Source organism: Cervus elaphus, chromosome 21 (assembly GCF_910594005.1).
Source record: "Cervus elaphus chromosome 21, mCerEla1.1, whole genome shotgun sequence".
In the NCBI taxonomy this organism is placed as follows: Eukaryota; Metazoa; Chordata; class Mammalia; order Artiodactyla; family Cervidae; genus Cervus; species Cervus elaphus.
The window spans coordinates 76,192,838-76,211,384 of record NC_057835.1 but is presented as its reverse complement, the minus strand read 5'-3'; the positions used below and the strand labels follow the sequence as shown (position 1 = coordinate 76,211,384).

Genomic DNA, 18,547 nt, shown 5'->3' with positions numbered 1-18,547 from the left:
ACACACCCAGGTAGAGGTGTACAGTTGTTAGATTATATATATTTTTCTAAAGTTGAGAGACGTTTACAGTCCAGAAATTCATGTATAGCAGTTGTTCACATTTAGTGATATTTGAAGTCCTAGTCTCAATCACTCTTAAGGAGAGTGTGTGGGTAGCAGTCCCACTCAATACCAGCATTTAGCCCCATTATGTGCCTAATGTGTAGTAACACTATGCTAAGTACTTTGCACACAAGGTCTCATTTGCTTCTCCTGATAGCTCTTTAAGGTGAATACAATCACCATCATTTTACAAGTGAAATGGAAGAGCTTCCACTTGTTTTGTCAACTAATAATTCTTTTGGTTCATAATTATTTCCAGGATAGCTTAAGTGTATCTGATAAAATATACTTGTAATCAGACACATACCACATACATAGATATGTCTTTGTTATTTCAAATATTTTTTTTTGCAGGGAGTGTATATTCAAAGAATGCTGCTATGGAAGGCCTTTTGACAAGTTTAATTTTAATCTTAATTGGGGTTTCGGTTTGTTACGGGAATAAAGAACAGAAAATCATGGTGCTGTCATTCCCTTTTCATTTCTCTATCAAAGACCAAATTCAGAAGCATGCTTTATATAGCATTTGTGAGTCAGAAACATAGTTCCCTACTAGAATTCTAGTAAAAGGAAAAAAAAAAAAAAGGAAGAATACACTTATTTTCCACATGCATTTGGGTAGGGAAGTGGTCCAGGATCTAGAATTTGGTGAAAATCACTTACTTTGAAGTCTAAGGCACAGAGCTAAATGAGTTTGTGACCCCTTGTGTGGGAGAGATATTTGGATAGTAAAGTTAGAGGAAGCCTCTGTACCTATGAGCTTAAATGGCAGATTGACCAGCAGATGAACATTATCTTAAAAAACAGCCCACTCCAAAAGGCAAGTTAATGTAGATTTATCAGCAACTGTTTATGCACCATCTGATTTCTGAGATTTAAACTTGATTATCAATACTATTTCTTTTCTAATCAGATGTGGTTTTTTTTTTTAATCATTGGTCTGTCTGGCTAACTTTGAATATTCAATAAGATCTTTTGTGTGTGTGTACATACATATTAGATGGTAAAGAATCTGCCTGCAATGTGGGAGACTTGGGTTTGATCCCTAGGTTGGGAAGATCCAGAGGAGGGCATGGCAACCCACTCCAGTATTCTTGCCTGGAGAATTCCATGGACAGAGGAGCATGGCAGGTTGTAGTCCATAGTGTTGCAAAGAGTTGGACACAAATGAGTGACTAATCATAACACACATATATACATTTTGATAAATCTGAAAATAAAAAATAAATATGGAGAGTGCCTAGTGGAAACAATAGGAAAGAAAACCCTTCACACCAGTGGGTGAGTTGATGTCAACTGGATTGCAGAATGCAGGCCGAAGGTAACAGTCATAAGGTGACCATCTTGGCCAAAGTTAACAGATACATTGGTACTCCACGTTATGACCACCCTGATACCTGGAATAATTGACAACTGACTACATATAGAGATATATCTGATTTCTTTGTACATTCTTCAGAGTGCAGCAGATGGTGCTATGGCTGACATAAAAGACACTTATTGATTTACTTCCCTTGCCCTTCCCCATCTCCTTTCTCAAGTGCCTACACACTGGGGGCTTTGCCTGGAGGCTTGACTGTATTCCCAGGGCCACTCTTCCTGCTAAACAAGCTCAGGCTGGGCAGAGGGATCTCAAGATCTTGAGAGTTTGGAATTCTGAAGTCTGTATAATTGACATATTTTCATTCATAACACATTTGTCTATTTTTCCTTTTACTGTGCAAAGCAGTTTGATTTTTTAAGTTAAAAAAATGTTTGGCATGGATAAAGAGCTGTGATTTCTCTCTTTAATACATCTCATAAAGTTGGAGTAAACTGAAGAATTGGCCATTCATTCTCCTTGTCAATCACATAAGCTTTTGAATCACATAGATGGATTTCGGATTCACTAATTACTGCATTATATTATGATGAGCATGTAACTAAACTTATACTTTTTTTTAAAAATTTTACAGTTTGGTTAATGAGGTGTAATAGGTTTTTATACAAAATGTAATGAGTTACTGTGTATCAAGAGCTTAGGATAGTGTCCGATCCTCAGAAGGTAGAGTATACCAAGAGTGTTATTCATTTGGCCCTAGGCTTGATCTCTCTTGGGTCAAACTGCTCGGTGTAAAATATGGACTCCACACTTTAGCAGTCTGGACTTTGGATAAGTTATGTAACATCCCTCTGGTTCAATTTCCTCTTTTGCTAAGAAGGGTTCATAATAAGATCTAGGCTTTAGGGTCATGAGACGATTAAGTAAAGAAAGCTCTTAGAATGTCTCTAGATAATACTGAACCCTCAATAAGTGTTTTTGTTGAAATGGATTATATAGTATATCAAAATTACTGTCACTGTGTGGTGTTGTCAAAGGTATTGTGGGAAACTGTATGAAGCTTATGCTCAATAGCAAGTTATAGTAATTATTAAGATAAATTGGGGAGCTGGAGAATCTGTCCAAAGACAGATGCTTGTTGCTACACAGTAAAGTAATAAATACTCTGATACTGTATGTAAAGACTTTTTACTCTGAGATAGTGCTTAGTCTAATCAGTTCATAGTGCTACATAACAATTGTCAGCATAATATCAATTTAAGAGTTTACTTTAAATAAACTTTCTGGAGTTAAAGGCAGTGAGCAAGAACTAAAACAGAAGCATTCCTTAGCAAACACCTTCATTGTTATGCAAGTTACATTATGCAGAAAATAACATATCTCATTTTCCACACAATTTAATAGCCTGCCAGTTACCATTTAGCAGGATCAAGCTATAAATCTTTTATACAATTTGAGGGAGGCTTATGACACTTATGACACTCATTACTTGTTTCACTTTTTAAAAAAGTTTCTAGTAATCTTTTTTTCCTTTGTGGTTAACAAGGTGCTAAACTCTAAGTTTTATAGTACAAACTGAGTGTATCATATTGCCTGGTTTCATTGGGTGTTTAGTTGCATAGATTATGAAAGGTTAGTGTTGAATTCCACGTAAGCATAGAATCAGTTCTAACAGTACTTGCCATAATCCTTTCCAGTGCATGATCCTTCAAACTCTATCTTGTGATTCCAAGTGGCCTTTGTTAATTTAAATGAAGTAGAAGGCTTTTTTTTTTTTTAGACTAGTCTAAAAGTTATACTTAAAAAAAAAAAAACCACATATATGTTTTTGGAATTTTCCTAACATATAAAAAAAAATGGCCTGATTCAGAAATTATTCTTCTAGCCCCTATAGAAAGCAGAATTACAGCACTGAGTGCTGACTGATGAAACGCAGCGTGGTGCAGTAGGAGACAGGGCTCTTGGCTGTGAGTATTCTGTCCTTGTGGCTCTGTGAGGCTGCAGTGGGATGGTGGCTGAAGGAATGCAGACTTCCACATTTGCCTTCTTCTTGGAGATGGGACAAATTTCTGTCATGCCTGTTAAGGTTATGTTGCTGGATGAATATCCATTCCGTCTGCCACAGTATGAGAATTGTTCTGCTAGATAGTTTCTGATGACCTCTGAAGAGCAGCTTCTGCAGTTAACCCATGGCAGTTGGTCCATTTCTTCCAAGAATCATGGCTGGGCTGGAGCCACCGCTAAGCTGTTTCCTAAATCACTTACGCATTTCTGGCTGTTGGAGCCTTCTGTGATCAAGCACGTGAGCTGGGCTACCCTTATTACCACCAGTGATATAATAGGACTTACAAATCAAAGTGAGTGCTCGTATTTTTAATATGTCAAAAAACCCCGATATACATCCCAACACAAGCAGCAATAAGAGAATTCTTCTCCATGCCTTGGGTTCAAGACAGTAGTGTGCTAAGCAAAATATGTCAGATAGAGAAAGACAAATACCACCCGATCTATCTTATAAGTAGAATACAAAGATAACGCAACAAATCAAAAGTCAAAAACCAAGTTCATAGATACAGACAACACATTAGTGGCTGCTGGAGGCAAGAGGTGGGGGTGGGAGAAATGAGTGAAGGGGAATCACAACATTAAACAAAGAAAAATCAAGACTGATTCACAAGTAAATTCACAATTTAAAAAAATGCACGCATTAAAAAATACATTACCAAAAAAAGGTGAACCTAAACAGTAATTTTAAAAGGCAAATTTAAAAGTGAGAGAATGGGATGTCTGGATCAAGATGGCAGAGTAGGAAGATCCTGAGCTCATATCATCCCAAGGACACACTGGAACTGCAACCACACATAAGGCAACCGTCTTCTGAGAACAGCCTGAAGACTAGCAGAACAGATACCCTACAACTGAGGGTATAAAGGCAAGGCCACGTTGGGAGGGATAGGAGGGTCAGAGATGTGGTCGAGTCAGAATCCACACCCCAGGAGTGGTGACCCCAAAGCAGGGGGTTATGAACGCTGCAGAGGTCCCCCAAGGAGCGGGACCTCTAACTGACCCCTTGCTGGGATCCCTACCTGGGAAAACTCACACTGGAAGATGAGGGCCCGTAATTCTGCCTTGAAGACCACGGGGTGTGTATCTGGGGGAGCCTGAGAGCTGTAGGAAGCCCAGACTCTGCTCTCGATCCACACATAAACCTGCTCCAAGGCCCAGCACAGCGGCGCGAGCTTGAGAAGCAGTCAAATGAAGGGGAGATCCATTTGCTAACTTTAGGGAGTGAGCCAGAAAGGCAGAGATCTGGTGGGACTTTCTCCAGGGACAAAAATGCCAGCAGGCTCCTTTTTCTGTTTCGTTTTGATCAATCCATCCACTTAGCTGGGCCCCTTTTTCTCACTCTCCATCAAGGTACCTAACACCATGTTCTTGGCCCCAGAGCAGAATTCCTCTGGGACCACCCCACCATACCACTCACTCTGGCCTTGAAAGTGACTCCCACCCCCCCTCCACCGGGCAGTCCATGCTGACCAGGACCAGTGCCCCTTAAAAGTGGCTCCTGCTCCAGGAAGCCAACCTTTCTCCACTTAGTGGGAGCCTCTGCCAGCATGAATCTCCCTCCAGAGTAGCTCCTGGCTTCTGGGATGCCAGCCCCCACACCAGGGTGCCGGTACAGGTGTTATCAGAGCTTGCAGCCGGTCCAGGGGCCGGTCCTGTCTTATCAGCACTCCTGCAGCAGCAGAAGCCAGGCCTGACCGACAACCGTGTTGGGGGGCCAGTCCCCCCCAGCTGCACAGCAGCAGTAGTTGAGGCTAAGCCTTGGAGCCAACCCCACCCATCAGCCTGCCTGAGGCAACCAGAGCTAAACCACAACACCCTCAGATCCAGGAAAGCCACCGCCAACATACAGCAAATACATCGAAATCAGCCACCTACCATGTTAAAGACACAGCAGGCATCAGAGATGGCCTGGATGAAGGTCTCAGGATCAGTGCAGACATTTTCCATGTGGAAGCTGACACCAGTGACATCAATACTTAGCTCTTTTGCCCATTCGTAAAGAATCCTGCTAGTTTTGACTCTGGGGCCAAATTTCACACTGAGGTGGCAGACTGCTTTGGAATCATTGGTGGCAACCCACAAAACCGACTTTGCCTTTGGATATGCCCTGGCAACTTTTATCAACTCAACTTCACTATCAAAAGTCACCATCTGGATTCCATTATTGGCAGCATACTTAATCTGAGACACTTGCTTAGAAGAACTCACATAGATAATCCTTTCTGGAGGCAGCATGAAACTCTGCGCCAACTGTATTCCAGTCATGCTGGCACAGTCAAATCTTATTCCAGTGGAAGCGCAGGTCTTCATGGTGGTTCTGCCCTCATTGCGCTTGACTGCATTAAAGGGGATGACCAGCGGAAGAGCTTTTAACCATCTCAATTATTTCTTTAAAATGTATTTTTGGTCTGCCACACGGAAAGCATCTGTATCATCAAAACAAATTTCATTAATCTTCTTTGGTCCAGAATGTCTTTGCAGTAAAGCCATTTTTCAGGAAATGACAAACTCTTCACTGCTGAAGTTGTTCATAGTTGCTTGATGTCTTTCTGAAACACAGCAAAAAGGAAAACTAAGAGATTTTAAAGAAATTGTTGCCAGCTTTTCACAAAAGCATTTCTTCAGGAATTTTGAGTCCCATTGAAGATACATGTGCCCCCAGTGCAATGGAGGGAGTATTCTGATAAACACAGAATTCGCTGCTCATCTTAGAAGGCTGGGGCACCAGGCCGGCCCCAGAGAGCTGCCGGACCACAGCCTGCCCACTGCTCCGCCTCTGCTCCCATCAGCTCCCCGTCCAGCCGCCTGCTTCTGCCCACAGAGGGCTGCCAGCCCAAGTTGGCACTGCAGTGCTGACAGAGAGGTGTTGCTGGTGGACGCTGAGAAGACTGAACCTAAAGGGACTTTAAATGGACAAGAAAAGGCCATAACTGGAAATAAGAAAACAAGGAAAGAAGAATACCTCACTGATAAAAGCATATATACAGTAAAGGTAGTGGGTCAACCATCTATAAATTGAGCATGACATTTAAAGGACAAACAAGCGAAATAATTTATACCTAAAATAGCTATGAGATACACGAAACAAAAAATGCAAAATAAGACATCAAATGATGGGGGAGGGCAGTAGAAAGGTGCTGCTTTGGCAATGCACACAAATTAAGTGACTATCAACTTAAAATAGATTGCTATATGCATAGGTTGTTATGTACGGCCTTCGTGGTAACCAGAAACCAAAAACCTATAACAGATGTTCAAAAAATAAAGGAAAAGAAATGCAAACAAAACACTAAAGTCATCAAATCACAAAGGAAGATAAAAAAGGAAACAGAAAGGGAGAGAGCAGAGCTGTAAAACCTATCAGACTACAAAGAGCAAACTGTAAATAATTACACGTGCTGTGCTTAGGCTTGTCTGACTCTGTGACCCCAGGGACTGCAGCCCGCCCCGCTCCTCTGTCCATGGGATTCTCCAAGCAAGAATACTGGAGTGGGATGCCACGCCCTCCTCTAGGGGATCTTCCCACCAGAGATCAAATCCAGGTCTTTGTATTGCAGGCACATTCTTTACCATCTTAGCTACCAGGGAAGCCCAAGAATACTGGAGTGGGTAGCCTCTCTCTCCTCCAGGGAAACTTCCCAACCCAGGAATTGAACTGGGATCTCCTGCATTGCAGGCAGACTCTTTACCAGCTGAGCTACCCATGGAAGCCCAAATAATTACATACCTATCAACAATTGCTTTAGATGTAAATGGAATAAATACTCCAATCAAAAGACATAGGGTGGATAAATGGATAAAAAAAATAAGTAGCTTTGTCATTTTGAAGTGTTTTTATATGCCATTATTTTTACACAAATAGTATTATAAAGACTCATTTCCAAAACTGATTGTATATTTTTCTAAAATATGATAATTAAATACAAAAATACATTGTTTATCATAGGTATAAACAACAGAAGGATGGAAAAATCACAAAGAACTTTACATAGTACATTTTCTTCAGCTCTAGCTTTATCAAGAAACAATGCCCATCAACATCATCTGAAAATGAAATACTTTATAAAAGGTACATGGATATGCTCCATGACTGCATTTATAGCAGAGTGACTTTTATCATGAGGGTCAAAATTGACTAAGTTCTTGAATTATCAATATTTTCTTCTAGAACAATGTTGTTAACAACTTAAAGCAGTAGTCATGATGTTTTTAAATTATTTAAAAATGTACTTTATCCAATAGTCAATCTTTACTTAGATCACTTTAAGTCAGAATATAAATCTGTAAAGGAATCTGTATAGTAGAACTAGTAAGACGTTGAGTCAAACAACTAAGTTATGGGAAGACTCCTAAACTAGATGAGGCTTCATTTAAAGTTTTCTCCAAGCAGAAATTTTTAACCAGAGACAATGTCTTATGACAATTACAAAATCCAGAATGTAGTATAATGGAGATCAATATTTGATGATTGAACTGTGTGGTGTATTTCCCTAATTCAAGCATCTTGTTTATAGGAACTGGCTTATCTGCTCTAACAGAGATCCTAAAATACAGTGAATTACATAATCTAAGCTTTACTTTATTTGCTTGTGTAACAGACTAGAGAAGTTTAGGTTGGCAGGAGCCTCAGCTTCAGCAAGATATTCAGGAGCTAAATTTGCTTTCATCATGTTACTTGCTATCTCATGTATGTATATATATGAGAGTCTTAAGTGGAAAAAGATAGGGTTACCTCCATATACATCTGCAAGGAGAAAGAGTGGACGGGGAGGGAAAACAATCTCCCCTTTATGCATGTAATCAGGAATTATCCACATCACTTTCTTTCACTATACTTTGGCAAGAGTTTACACTTATTGACACAGTCAGTTGGAAGAGAGGCAGCTGTCTCACAGCTAAAACTTGCAGGGGATTCTATTATGAAAGGTAGAAGGGGAGGCTGATAGCGACAGACAATCTGCAATCACCCCTATGCTTTTTCATGACAATATAAGGTAGTTACATGACAAAAAATACACATGACCTGCTTAGTTAAAAGAAAACTTAGAGAATATTGAGGAAACTAATAATTGAATGCACATGAAAGCAGTCTAGAATTCCAGAAATAATGAAAATAGAGAATTTAAAAAATTGTTAGAAACACTTTATTGAAGAATTGGAAATTCTAAATCAGTTTCTATAGCACTGAGCGTAACTTATTCAGACAATTTATTGTTTTCAGGTATGCCTTACCAAGTAACTTGGCAAATCTAACTACATATCCACTTTCAAGTACAGAAAAAAAATTTTAAAAAATCATATTATTGACACACAATAACACTTTCATTAGTTTATCCAGAACATTGTAAAGCTATGGAATACAAAATTCAAAGGCCAAAATGTGATGAATGCACCATTTTGTGTATGTGTGTGGGCTCAGTCATTCAGTCATGTCTGACTCTTTGCAACTCATGGACTGTAGCCTGGCAGGTTCCATTGTGCATGGAATGGACAAGTGTTTTCCAGTCAAAAATACTGCATTTGGTTGCCATGTTTTTCTCCAGGGCATCCTTCTGACCGAGGGATCGAACATGCATCTTTCGTGTCTCCTACATTGGCAGGAGGGTTCTTTAGCACTAGCACCGCCTGAGGAGACACAGAGCAGCATTTTATTAGATTACAAAACAGTTTCATACTCAGGTCTTGGTGTGGAAGTGTTGCTCTGTAAGGGTCTCTTTGTGGAGTTAATTCAGATATGCTGAGTGTTTAAACACATTGCAGGGTCTTTTTATAACAAAATATTAGACATCCCCCACCCTTTTTTTTTTTTTTGACCTACAACATTATGTTAGTTTGTGTACAAAACATAGTGATTTTATATCCACATGCATCTGAACATAGGAATTCCTAGGTGGCACTAGTGGTAAAGAACACACCCGCCTGTGCAGGAGACACAAGAGCCACAGGTTCAATCCCTGGGTCGGGAAGGTCCCCTGGAGAAGGAAATGGCGACCCCTCCAGAATTCCTGCCTGGAGAATCCCATGGACAGGGGAGCCTGGAGGGCTACAGTCCACAGGGTCACAGAGAGTCAGACACAACTGAAGTGACTTTAGCACACAAAATGATCATCATGATGAGCCTAGTCATCTGTCACTACACAAAGATGTTACATAATTATTGACTATAGTCTCTGCACTGTACATTTTGTATCCATGGCTCATTTATGTTGTAACAAAGTTTGTACCTCTTAATCTCCCTCAGATTGATTTCTCTCCTTCCCATCCTGCTCTCTCTTGACAACCACCTGTTTCCTCTGTGTATCCATGACTTTGTTTCTGCTTGGTTAGGTTTATTCATTTGTTCTGTTTTTTAGGTGCCACATAAAAGTGAAATCATGTAAGATTTGCTTTTCTTTGATATTTCACTTAGGTCGATATCTTCTAGGTGCATTCATACTGTCGCAAATGGCAAGATTTCATTCTTTTTATGGTTAAGTAATGTTCCATTGCTTATTTACATACATACATATATATATATATATGTGTGTGTGTGTGTGTATATATGTATATTTGGGCCACCTTTGTGGCTCAGCTGATAAAGAATCCACCTGCAATGCGGGAGACCTGGGTTTGATCCCTGGGTTGGGAAGGTCCTGTGGAGAAAGGAAAGACTGCCCACTCCAGTATTATGGCCTGGAGAATTCCATAGACTGTATAGTCCATGGTGACGCACAGAGTTGGACACAACTGAGTGGTTTTCACTTTCATTTCATATAAATACACACACAGACACACATATATATAAATGGGATTTCAAAAAAATTTACTTCTGTTTCACTGACTACACTAAAGTCTTTGACTGTGTGGATCACAACAAACTGTGCCAAATTCTTAAAGAGATGGGAATACCAGACCACCTTACATGTCTCTTGAGAAACCTGTATACAGGTCAAGAAGCAAAAGTTAGAACTGGACATGGAATAATAGACTAGTTCAAAATTGGGAAAGGAGTGCATCAAGGCCATATATTATTACCCTGATTATTTACACGTACAGAACATCATGGAAAATGTCAAATTGGATGAATCACAAGCCAAAATCAGGAATGCCAGGAGAAGTATCAACAGCCTCAGATATGCAGATGATGCCACTTTAATGGCAGAAAGTGAAGAGGAGTTGAAGAACCTCTTGATGAAAGTGAAAGAGGAAAGTGAAAAAGCTGGCTTAAAACTCAGTATTCAGAAAACTAATCATGGCATCTGGTCTACCAAGGTCCACATGGTCAAAGTTATGGTTCTTCCAGCAGTCATGTATGGATGTGAGATTTAGACCATCAAGAAGGCTGGAAGCCCAAGAATTGATGCTTTCAAACTATGGTGCTGGAGAAGGCTCTTGAGATTCCCGTGGGCAGCAAGGAGATCAAACCAGTCAATCCTAAAGGATATCAAAGCTAAATATTCATTGGAAGAACTGATGCCGAAGCTGAAGATCCATGCTTTGGCCACCTGGTGTGAAGAGCGGACTCTTCTGAAGAAACTGTAACGCTGGGAAAAGATTGAAGACAGGAGGAGAAGGGGACAATAGAGGATGAGATGGTTGGGTAGAATCACCAACTCAATGAACATGAGTTTGAGCAAACTCCAGAGACAGTGAAGGCCAGGGAAGCCAGGCGTGATGTAGGCCATGGGGTGGCAGAGAGTCAGACACGACCCTGCAACTGAAGGGCAGCAACAGCAACAAGGTAAACAGACCACATCTTCTCTACCTGCTCATTTCTTGATGGGCTCTTGGGTTGTCTCTGCGTTTTGCGAAAAGTGTTGTGGTGAACACAGAGATGGGTATATCTTTTTAAATCAGTGCTTTCATTTCCTTCAGATAAATACCCAGAAGCGGAGTTGTTGGATTAGATTGCAATTTTATTTTTAAAGTTTTGAGGACACTTCATACTGCTTTCCACAGTGGCTGCACCAATTTACATCCCCACTAAGAGGGAGATGGACATATTGATTCAGGAGCAGGATTTTGTTTTTTCCTGAGTCTAAGCTAAAGTAGATATTCCATAAAAGAAAATAAAGCAAGCAAAAACATATACTTACCATGGGAATAGTAAAAGAAAAATCCTTAAACACTGACCCACATTGTAGAAACTCAATGGATATTTTTTAAATTAATTTTTAATGCTTAATATTGTTCAGTATGCTAAAGTTGCAAGGAAATTTATAAATTATTTAGAAGAATTTGAGTAATCAAATTCATATAGTTAAGTTACAGGTTTGGAAATTAAAAGTTTCTGATTTTTCATAATTTTGACTTCTTTCTCAAATTTTAATCTTGACACATAGAAGTCCCACAATTTTAAAACTCTTTGGACAATTTTCACTACGGCTTCAATATTAATATTTAATAAAAACAATCCACATTTCTATTCAAATTTCTTGATATTTTTCTACATAAGTTATTGCTTACCCAAAACAGGTTGCTAACCTAAGAATGATTCTGAAATCCTGTTTCCTAGCGTTCACAACTAACAAGTCACCAAAACCTGTCTGGCTTTTCTTTGTAATATTGTTCCTTATTTATGCACATTCACCTAGTTTCTTTGCTATTATGTATGATATAATTTTTGTAAATGAATTCATGTCCACACTTTTATTTCCTAACTATAACTCTCTGCAAGTAAAAATTCTAAGTCAAAGCTTATAAACCTGTGACATGAAATAAAGTTTTAGCCATTGGGAGTTTGCAAAAAGAAATTAGCTGTGACCTTTCTCTACATTCATGTGCTCTACATTCATGTATTGAACTGATGTTTTGGCATCTCCTACTTATCATACTCAAAATAGAACTCTAAGTTTTTGCTGCCCACCTGCCTCACTGTCAAAGACTGTGAAGCTGTCTATTTTCCATTTCCTTCTCTCACCATAAGTCAGAACAAGAGTCACTGAAGTGACAAATGTAAGCATTATACCTAATAATTTCTGTCCCTTATATACCGCACGTCGGTAAGTCTTTTTAGGTTTCTCTCCAAAATAGATCTTGGTTTTGTCTGCTTCATTCCAGTCACACTGACGTCAATCTCTCATCAACTTGCCATCGGGATACTGTGATGGCCTCCTTTGCAGGGTCTTGGTGTCTGCTACTTCTGCCTTGCAGTCTGGTGTAGACATATCTACACAGCTGCTAGAATGCTCTTTTGAAAACACAGACAGGATTGCATTGGTTCTCCAGTTAGATCTGTTCACTGATGTATCACCACTCTTCTAATAAAATCTAAACTAAAAGCAAAACAAAACGATAAAAAGAAAACTAACCTAAGCGAGTCCACGAGTGCCCTGGGGGGCCTGGTCCTGCCGGTTCTTTTGAGGTCGGCTCTTCTCATTGTTCTTTGGTGCTCTGGTCTCTGGTCAGCTTCTCTGCTCCTCCTCAGGACTTCTGACCTTTGCACGTGTGTTTCTTTCTTCCTTTCTTTAAGTAGTGTGTGGTTGCTTTACAATATTGTGCTGGTTTCTGCTGGATGAGAGAAGCAGCTCTATATGTACAGGTATCCCCTCCCTCTTGGGTCTCCCTCCCTAAAATCCTTCTTAGTAATAAAAAATAAAGATTTAATGCATGATTATATACTCTGTTGAAAAAGGAAAAATGCATTTTGTTGAGGGTGGTATTGAGGGCTCCCGACACTGGTTGATCACAGGAAGCTTCTCTCAGACACAGATATTTAAGGGTAGAAAGAAACATAAGGAAGAGCCAGCCATAAGTTTTTGTGACAAGAACGGTTGGGAAATAGGCTTATTTCCATTTGGGCAGTTCTTTCCCAACTATTCTTGCTGCAAAAATTTATGGGCGGCTCCTCCTCATACTTCTGTTTACCCTTAAATATTCTCTGAGAGAAGTTTCCCATGGACAGCCAGCGTCAGCATCTCTGCATCTGTAACACACACACACACACACACACACACACACACACACACACACACACACACTACTTTTCCCTTTTCAACAGAGTATATAATCATGTATTTAACGTTTATTTTTTATTGCTAAGAGAATCACAATCCATGCTCAGTCTATCATTTTAAACAAAATCCTTAAGTCATTTTCTGAAGCTTAAATTCAGTTGCTGTTATGTGATCTTACAAAATATTTTAAATTTTTGGTAGCAGAAATAATGCATGCTCTCTGTGAAAAAATTCAATATTATTTGGAAACATTAAGCGTAAAGCATATTTACCTTAAATCCCATAACTTTGATATTATCACCATTAACATTTCTGTGACCATTCATTCAAGTATGTCTTTAATATCACTTTAAAACACATGTATGCTTTTATAAAGTGAAATCAAAACATGCATGCTTTGTATGGACATTTATTGTAAACTGTCATTTAGAAATTGGGCTTCTTTCCACCTTTTCTCCTTAAATATGATTTTTTAAAAAATACCAACACGTCGCTGTATAGATATGTATATGATCAGAAAGATTTATTATTATTTTACAACATTGGGATACTATTGATGCACTCTGGATTGCTTTTCTCAATTACCTTCTATATCATGAAAATGTTGCCAGCTTTATGGTTATAGAGTTAATTCTGTATAATGTATGTCTAGTATTTCTAACAGCAATCTCCCAGTTGAGAGGCATATTCTATGAACTAGGCTTCAGTAATCATCCTTGTGATGTTGCTTAAGGGTGAAGTTAAAATTTAGATTTGGAAGTCTGACTTAAGAACTCATTAGCCTAATATGTCTGGTGTACTATACCATGCATTTTTCATTTTTCAGGTAGATTATTTCAAGTTATAGTTACAGCTTTTCAGTCGTGTCTTTTCGGTGGTACTCATCAATGTACCTGGAGACAGGGCTGGGATTCAGAGGAGGTGCCAGAGCACGTGCCAAAAATCTCAGTAGTCAAGATAAAATATTTTTAATGCAAAAATTTTGAAAAATAAAAATAAATGCAAAAATCTATCATAAAAAATATCAAAATGTTAAATAGATGTGTTTTCTTGATTTGTTTTATGATTCTGCATTTTTATTCAATGACAAGTCCTGTTATTTTCCATCTGCTCACAGTTTCTGAACCACTGGGTGGTCGGGTCCCTACTAGGTGGATTTATGAAGGTTGACAATGGTATGTGAACAGATTAGGCAATGCAGGGTTTTATATTCACTCATGAGTTTTATTATAGACCTTTTTATTAGTATTTTTCATGGCTCAAAATATGGGAGGTATTTTGGTAAGTCTTAGATACAAGGGGCATTTTTTTTTTTTTTTTTTTTTGCTTCTGTTTCCAATTGAGCTCCACATGACAGTGCTAGATGGAAATATTGGGATTTACTCATCTGGAAAATATGATTATATTTCTTTATTATGTTCCCTTGGTCTTCAATTATTTGAATATCTAGTTCAGTAATAAGCTTAATTAAATCTTGCTTGCACTGAATTCAGTCTGTCAAGGATTAAGTCAGTTTGTTAACTTAGGTTAAAATTTACTTTTTCATAATTCTTACATTAATATTTACTGACTTTTCAGTTTTAAATGAATATTTACAGTACAAGATAAAGCAGATATTATTGGTTTCTTATTTTTGCTGGATTCATAAATTATGAAAAATAAAGATAACCATAAACAATAGTCAATTTTAAAAAGTGTTATTTCTCTATTCTCATGTAGAATGGCAGGACAGGAAAATGATATCTGGCTTAAGCTGTATCTGACATTGACACTATCAGTATTATCTTGAAATCTGAGGCTACTCATGTTCACTAAATAATAAGAAAAACAGTGATTTGAATTTACAGTGCTGTTATTATATTACGTGAAGCAGTATAAGTGAAACTGCTTTGAAAATGTCAAAATGCTCTTCAAATGTTAGTTATGCTTATTGTATGTATTCATTTTTTTCCATGGAGGGAGAAGGAAACATTATAGGGATATAAAATGAAAGTAGAAATGTAAAAAGGAGTACTTAAGAAGTAACTGTCATGACCCGAATTGTAATAGCATGGCTAGTTCTGCTACTTCCCCAGAATATACTCTTGCTATGACGAAAGTTTGTTCCTAAGAACCTCACAATGTTGAAAATCATTTTATGAAATCATTGTTCCAGTGGAGAGAAAGACTGAGATTTAGAGAATTTCATCCTCAAAATAATGGAGTTTTTTTCCTATAGGTACTTCAATATGGAGTTATTTTAAATAACAAAATTCCATAATTCTGAATCTTACCATGTCACTGAACAAAGCCAGTGCTGATAATGAAGAATATGACTTTTCTTTTCCTAAAACCATGGTCAAAGAGATGAACACAGTGCAGCTTATCATTCTTATTACACATTTTATAAAAACACAAGGCACAAAGGTTTACTACCCATTAAGTCCTAACATCCTTTTTTAATCACATAGTAACCAGTACTTAGGAGATACTGTTTTTCATATTCCTTAATTAATTGATTATATTATATTAAAAAAAAGTTATAAAGTCTTATACTGTAGTAGAATTGCATGTTTTATAAAAATAGCTTTCTAGTATACTAGAAAGACAGCTTAGAATAATTATAACAAATAAAAGGATTGGATTTATATTGCATGAATTCCGGTAGTTGTTCAATCAGATATATTACTTTGCCAACAAAGGTCCATATAGCTAAAGTCCGTATAAACTACTGGTTTTTCCAGTAGTCATGTACAGATGTGAGAGTTGGACCATGAGGAAGGCCGATAGCTTAAGATCTGATGCTTTCAAACTGTGGTTTGGAGAAGACGCTTGAGAGTCCCTTGGACTGCAAGTACATCAGACCGGTCAATCCTAAGGGAAATCAACTCTGAATATTCATCGGAAGGACTGATGCTGAAATGAAAACTCCAATACTTTGGCCACCTGATGTGAAGAACTGACTCATTGGAAAAGACCCTAATGCTGGGAAAGGCTGGAGTCAAGAGGAGAAGGGGACGGCAGAGGAGGAAATGGTGAATGACATCCCTGACTCAATGGACATGAGTTTGAGCAAACTTAGGGAGATAGCAAAAGACAGGAAAGTCTGGTGTGCTGCAGTCCATGGGTCACAAAGAGTCGGAAATGACTTAGTGACTGAACAACAAATAATAGAGAATGTAATAAAGCCTTACTTTTATTTGCTTATAGTCTAGTAAGAGATAACTTTCAAGAACAAGAAAAGAAAATACATAAATACACACATATTCATGCAATAAGGTCTCTTGCATTGAAGACAGATTCTTTACTCTTTGAGCCGCCAAGGAGTGTGGGCTGCCATTTCCTACTCCAGGGGATCTTCCTTACCCAGGGATGGAAGATCTTACCCGTGTCTTTTGTGTTTCCTGCATTGGTGGGCAGGTTCTTTACCAGTAGTGCTATCTGGAAAGACAAACTCATACAGTGCAGTATTATTTTTCCTCAAAGTCTAGCCAAACAGATTTTCTCTATATTGTCATTTTTATTACCAGCCTTCAAAATGTAACATTAAAAAAAAATTTAGTTATATAGCTATATTTCAATAGCTACCTATAGATATGTTTATATATTCTGCAAACAAATATATAGATTTTGATCAAATAAATAGATATAAATTTTAATATATATTTCAATACTTATATATGTCTTGTCATGGTGAAGAAGCTTGTGTGACTAATGAAACTATGAGCCATGCCTTTCAGGGCCACTCTAGATGGCTGGGTCATAGAGGAGAGTTCTGACAAAATGTGGTCTGCTGGAGGAGGAAATGGCAAACCACTTCAGTATTTGTGCTTGGAAAATTCCATTGATGGTATGAAAAGGGAAAAGATATGACATTGGAAGATGACCCCCCAGGTCAGGAGATCTCCAATATGCTACTGAGGAAGAGCAGAGGGCAATTAATAATAGCTTCAGGAAGAATAAAGCTGCTGGGTCAAAGCAAAAATGATGCTCAGCTGTGGATGTGTCTAGTGTTGAAAGTAGTCTGATGAAGTAAAGAACAATATTGCATAGGAATCTGGAATGTTAGGTCTACAAATCAGCTGTTTTGCATGTGCTCAAGCAGGAGACAGTAAAAGTGAACATCTTAGGAATCCATGAACTAAAATGGATGGGAATGGGTGAATTTAATACAGATGACCATTATATCTACTGTAGTGTAAGGCAAGAATCCCTTAGAAGAAATAGAGTAGCCCTCATAGTCAACAAGAGAGTCTGAAATGCAGTACTTGGGTGCAGTCTTAATAATCTCCGTTTGTTTCCAAGGCAAACCATTCAAGATCACAGTAATTCAAGTCTATCCCCCAGCCACCAATGCTGAAGAAGCTGATGTTGACCACATCTAGGAAGATCTACAAGATCTTTTAGAACTAGCACCAAGAAAAGATATATTTTTCATCACAGGGGATTAGAATGCAAAAGGAGAAAATGGAGAGATACCTGGAGTAACAGGCAACTTTGGCCTTGGTGTACAGAATGAAATAGGGCAAAGGCTAAAAGAGTTTGGTCAAGAGAACATACTGGTCATAGAAAACACCCTTTTCCAACAACATGAAAGATTATTGTACACATGGACATCACCAAATGGTCAACACTGAAATCAGGTTGATAATATTCTTTGCAGCCAAAAATGGAGAAGCTGTATGCACTCAGCAAAAACAAGATCTGGAGCTGACTGTGGCTCAAATCATGAGCTCCTTATTGAAAAATTCAAGTTATTTTGGGGGTCAAAATCCCTTATGATTATAAGGGATTTTATAATCAAGATCCCTTTTGACTTGAATCAAATCCCTTATGATTATACAGTGAAGGTGACAAATAGATTCAAGGGATTAGATCTGGTAGACAGAGTGCCTGAAGACCTATGAACAGAGGTTCACAACATTGTACAGGAGTCAGTGACCAAAACCATCGCCAAGAAAAACAAATACAGGAAAGCAAAATGACAGTTGTCTGAGGAAGCTTTACAAATAGCTGAGGAAAGAAGAGAAGCTAAAGGCAATGGAGGAAGGGATAGATATACCCAACTGAATGCAGAGTTCCAGAGAATAGCAGGAGAGATAAGAAGGCCTTCTTAAATAAAAAATACAAGGAAATAGAGGAA

The 18,547-nt window shown here is 38.4% G+C and overlaps 1 protein-coding gene and 1 pseudogene across 1 annotated transcript in view; one reads left to right on the top strand and one right to left on the bottom strand.

Moving 5' to 3' along the window:
- Positions 1-18,547, top strand: part of CNBD1 (cyclic nucleotide binding domain containing 1) — a 368,799-nt gene that overhangs the window by 206,293 nt on the left and 143,959 nt on the right. The window lies entirely within an intron of this gene.
- Positions 5,121-6,022, bottom strand: LOC122679541 (annotated as a pseudogene).